A 6,000-nucleotide genomic window follows, 5' to 3' on the forward strand; every position below is an offset into this window, starting at 1 on the left:
TCCGTATATGGCTGAAGGCAAATCGCAGGTGGTTTTAGTGGGTAAGAGTTCCACATACCCCCGGGGTGCTTCAGCTAACTGAGGCACATCCCCAACCCGGGGCACCCATGATGGGTTTCCCCTGCGCACAAAAAAAAAAAAAAAAAAAAAAAAAAAAGGAATAGTAGTGTGATAGATAGATAAATCTTGAGAGCTTCTTATATCAATTTTCGGTTGCGCCATAATTTCTGAATTTATTTTATGAAGTTTTTCTAAGTTGATAGATTTCAAATTTAAAATATGTTCAGAGGGTTGATTTTCTTTTACAGGAACGATATCTGAGATTCTTAAGGGTTGTCCTTTAATAATATCATTTGAATTTGAAATAGTGAATTCTGGAGTCTGGATGGAACAGCCTTGAGGTATAATAGCGAGATAGCTTCCATTTTGAGTTTTATACTGCAATTTTCCACAGGAAGTTTGAATTTTAGTTGACTTCGGAAAACTAAAGATGTAGTGCTTCTGGTCTAATTGCTCAAATGCTTCAGATTCTTGGGATATAGAGGTAAGTTTACAGGATGGCAAGAGCTGCTGCTTCGTAATAAGAGTGTGGATGCATTCATCATGATTATTGAAAGTATGAGCAAGATTCTCCTCGCAGATATAATATGCCGAATTAGCTTTTAAGCATTCTGTTTCTATGGTTAGGAACTGCAGAGAGTTTGAAAAGGTCAAAACGTTTAGGAAGGACAATCGGCACTTTAAAAACTAAAACTATTTTAGTATCTAGATAGTAATATCCAAATTTCATAACTCTAAATTATTCTCTTAAATCTATATCTAAGGTAAATTCATTTGAATATAAAACTTTAATTTTCGAAATCATACTTCTTAACATAGCTACACTAATAATTGAATGTGCTGTGCTCGATGCAAAGCTCAAGTGCAACATATTTCCTAAATTAACTAATTCAATCGTTAAACTATCTATATTATCACCTAAAATTAAAAGATATTGAGATAAATGAGCGTATTTAATTAATTCAGTTTCTCTCTTAAAATCTTTTTCCATTATATAATTTAAAATCTTATTAATTTTATCTTGATTTTCTACAATAGTATTTAATATTTTAGTATGATGCTGTATCCATTCTCTAGTTAAACTAATATGATTATTATATTCAGATTCTAATTTAAATTGATTTTCTTTTAAAACTTTTAAAGCATTTTCATATTTAATTGCATCAGTATAATCAAGATTACCTGATATACTTTTTATAATAGATCCTAGTCCATTGATCAAACCTCTTTTAACACTCGAAACTTTAAACGTTTGCAATATTTCTGTAATTTTATATAATTTACCTGAGAGATATTCTAAATGTGGTTCATATAAGGATAGGGTTTTATTGTTAAGTAAAGGACGAAAATCTTGAATTTGGGAATACACTAAATTCATTTTAGATTCTATGTCTTCTAGGTTAACATGCTGTAAAAAGGTGTGATATTGGAATGATCCTGGTCTGTCCAAGTTTGAAAGGTAAGAGTCCTGGTCCGTCGTCAAGTGTCTCAAGTTGAATTTCTTGCGTTCTGCTTAGATGTAGAGTCGTCAGTGTCGTCAGTATTGTCCTGTAACAATTGAGCGCTTTTAGGCACTCTTTTCAGCCGGGATTTTGCTATGGGTAACTTTATCTTTTTAGTGTAAATATGAATTGGGAGATTTGCCATAACTTTATCGTGAGTATATCTAGAAGCTAATTTTTTTCTGGATGCTGAAGGATTTTTTATAAAAACTTGTTGTTCAGGTAAGTATTCTTTTTCAGGTTCTCTATTCTTATTTCTATTGTCCATTATATTATTACGAGTTTCAGTAGTCATGTCGTTTATTAAGGAGTAAGCTAATTTTAAAAGTTCTTTATGATCTACCATATATTGCTGTAACAAATGCGACGTAAGGTCTACATTAAAAGGATCTCTTGGATCAAAATATCCTGTAATTAAATCTATTGGTTTGCATTTTGTAAAACTATGAATAGAGCTATTATAACCTAAAATTGCATAAGGCATTAAAAGTACTACGGAATCATGTTTCTTTTCTAATCTAAGTATACGTAAATGCTCTAATAGAGTTGAATGAAATCTTTCGACTAAACCATTTTCATTCGGTGTATTCGATGCAACTTTATGATGTTGAATCTTATGAAACCTAATAAATTCGCTAAATAATTGGTTGGAAAATTCGGGACCATTATATATACTAATATTATAAAGAGGTAAACTTTGTTTGTTTGTTTAATTGTAATGAATAGGCTCAAAAACTACTGGACCGATTTTAAAAATTCTTTCACCATTTGAAAGCTACATTATTTACGAGTAACATAGGCTACTTTTTATTTTGGAGAATATAGGGTTACGTAAGATATTTCAGTTTTTCGGAAACAACCAGAAAATTTACTTATTTTGCGTACGCTGCCTAAACTATAAAATATAGAACTATACAATGTTCTAAGTAAATGTAGATCTTATAAATATCTACAAAAATGTCCGCGACACACTATACCTATCTATGTCAAGTGAGGCACAACAACCATTTTCTTATTTAAAAATGTAGATTTTTTTGGACTATATTTAAACGAATTTATTTTGCTTATGCTAATGATCCTTATCAAAATAAATAATTTCATCACTAAGTACAGTTTATGTAGATTATATTTGCTCTTCGAATGATTAAAATTGGACGTTTTGTTTAGAAGTTATGGCGAAATTAAAATATTGCGATTTACGCCCGTTTCGAAGTGGGCGCTACCAATGTGCGCATTGTACATATTGAAAAGGTCTACAGAAAACTCCGCGATGGTATATTTTTTTTATGAAATAAGGGGGCAAGCGAGCAAACGAGTCACCTGATGGAAAGCAATTTCCGTCGCCCATGGACACTCGCAGCATCAGAAGAGCTGCATGTGCGTTGCCGGCCTTTTAAGAGGGAATAGGGTAATGGGGGAGGGTAGAGATACAATTAAACAAACAAACAAAATTGAGGTGGTGGTTGTGGAGGGTTAAATGAACGAGATGTACTGGGCATATTAAAATTATTATTAATTTTATGATGATTACGTCGGTCATTATGTGAGTCATTTCTGTCCTGCATATATAATAAATTCATTTCGTCATGAACATATTCAAGGGCTTTTTCAATAGTTTCAGGGCGCATACAGCGTATCCTGGAACCTAGGGGATCTTTAAAACCACGTAGGAAGGCTTGCAGGGTTAACTTCTTATATAAATTACGTTTTGCCTCAATAGTAGTGGAAATCGTCTCATGCAAACTAATATAAGTCATTAAGGTACTAAAAATGTTCTGGCATTTTTCATAATATTCCTGAGGAGTTGAAGACCCCTGTGTCAAAAGTGCAAGATCATTATATAAAGAGGTTTCATCACGTTGGTCCGAAAAATTATTCACTAAAGCTGTCCTAATACCTTGCCAAGTATCAGGTATGCCATTCGAATTAATTAACCTGGCGGCAGGTCCAGTTACTTTATTTAATATACCGTTAATTAAAGCTAAATTAATTAAATCATTCCCTGGAACTACAAATTTTTCTACGAGCTGATCACATAATTTAATAAATCTAGTAAGGACATTCGAGTTTCCATCATAATCTGGTACTAATCTTAATGCTTTAAAAATACCATCCATAGTTGCCATATTTAAATTTGAATTTTCTTCACAAATTTCTCTAAACGTATCAAAAAATTTAAATCTACTACTAATTCTAGAAGTCCTCGATTGTCGCGGATGGAAAATCTTGGAAATAAAATTAAGTACTTAAAGGATAAGAAAGGAGCAAATTCAGAGTGATTCTAAAAGTACTCACATAAACTGCATTTCGGCTCTTCTTGGGCGTATCGATGGCTGGATACAGTCTTCTGCTGCGCGAAGATTCTTCTTTCTTCGGTAAAGACTTTTGGAAGTCAAGTAGCGATCGCACGCGCACGATTGCGATATCCTTTAGGAGGGCTACTTCCGAATCCGTACGACTGCGCCAATTATATTTCGCAGCAGTTCGACTTCCAAAAAAAAACAAAATTTCTAAAAATATTTTATTAATTAAATCTTACAATAATTAAGCTATAATTAAATTGACTCGACTATTCGACGATCGACTAATAAGTGACGCGAAATAACTATTGCAAAAATGCTGTAAACTGAGGAATGCTGACTCCGCGCCTCGTGCCGCTGCCGCGTGACTGTGGTCGGGTGCTGCGTCGGCGTTCTTCATAGGGATCCGCAGCGTAACACGCTTTATAATATTAGTATAGATTTTAATGTCTAGTGCAGGGGTCACAAAATGGCGGACCGCGGTCCGCATCCGGATCGTCGACCAGCTATTGTGTGCTTACCAAGTACCAACTATTTCCGAAGATGAACTTAGGCACAGAATATATATTAGTAGTACCAACAGATTTCTCACTCGTGCAACCCGTTTAAAAAAATAACAACTCTTGCTGCGATACTATAAAGTTCAAATTCCGACCGCGCAGTGCTAGGTGCCTACAATTATATTTGCCTACATGTCCGCTCTCTTTCTATCGCGTAAGAGGCACCCTTTCTGACGAAATCAAGATTGTCACCTTTTAGAAAATAAAATAATCTTCTTTTAATAGCTATATCTACTAATAGCAAACTTTTTTATAGTAATAATCAAAAAGTAACCAAACGTATATTTTATAATGGTTTTATATTCGATTATAGTGTAGGAGCTGGTCAGGAATTTTTTACAACTTAAACATAGTAACTTGTGTTTATTCATGTGTAGTATGAGGTTTGTTTGTAACAAATTAATTTATTTGCTATGTTTGTATATTTTTTTTAAATCTTTTTTTGTATTTTAAAGTCTTAAATTACTTTATTGAAATATTTCTTTGACTTTTTTCAATTGTTCATATTTATCAGAATAACGATTATGTCACAGCGGTTAAATCAGTACGTAGATATATGCGACGAAAAAATCTTGCGCGCGCGTCACCGCTCGCTTGTGAGTCCCTTGTGATCTGCCCCTTTAAAGGGGTACTTACAGTTCGATACCTAAACACGCGAGTGGGACAGGCCTGACTTAGGTAAATTTCGTTCTCGACTATGTAATGAGTAGTACTCATTGATAATATTATGTGAATAAAATATTATACCTTTGTCACTTCCGTAATTACCTTTGAAAATGTGAGGACCGCGAAGGTCATTTTATTTCTTAAAATGGACCCTGAGTGAAACTAATTGGTGACCGGTCTAGTGCTTAGCCGGCTAGCCGCTAAACTGATAGTTGCGTACTTACCTAATATGTATGATGTAAGTATAATGTGTTGGGTTATTCAATATTTCAGTGCATGTAGTCAGCAATTATATGAGTCACACTCAGAAGTCACAACTATAAAATTTCCAACTAAGTATAGTGTTTCATGACTTGTTTACGGAGACAATGAATTTCTTGTAAGTACATACACTTTTTTATTTAATGATTTCATAATGTTTTTTTTCCCACGAGTAACACGTCATAAGTATTTACTTCATTTTCACTGAGCTCATTATTTATTCATTATTATCTAGTTATTACAGAGGCTTTAGCTGCTAATCCATACTTCCGTACTAATAATTATAAATGCGAAAGCATGTTTGTCTGTTTGTTACCATTTTGGTATACCTAGAGATACTGAAAGGACAATTATTTTAAAATCTATGGATAACTTGCGATAAACGAATTTTGACGCAATGGAGTTGCGGGCGTCATCGAGTAATTATTAAAGACGTGAGTGGAAGAACACGATAGTCGATAACTAACATTTTATAACATAGTACAATCACTCATTTTTTCCCTTATATTTTTAACAAACCTTATAAGTTATCCACTTTATCATCTGGCTAATGTATTTGGCTTCACATAAAATTCACAGTTGTTTTGTTTGAAATTATTTTTTCGACCCTAACGCAAGCATAAATGGAATGCAAAAAAACGGCAATTCTTT

This window comes from Aricia agestis, chromosome 1, assembly GCF_905147365.1.
Source record: "Aricia agestis chromosome 1, ilAriAges1.1, whole genome shotgun sequence".
NCBI classification, from domain to species: Eukaryota; Metazoa; Arthropoda; class Insecta; order Lepidoptera; family Lycaenidae; genus Aricia; species Aricia agestis.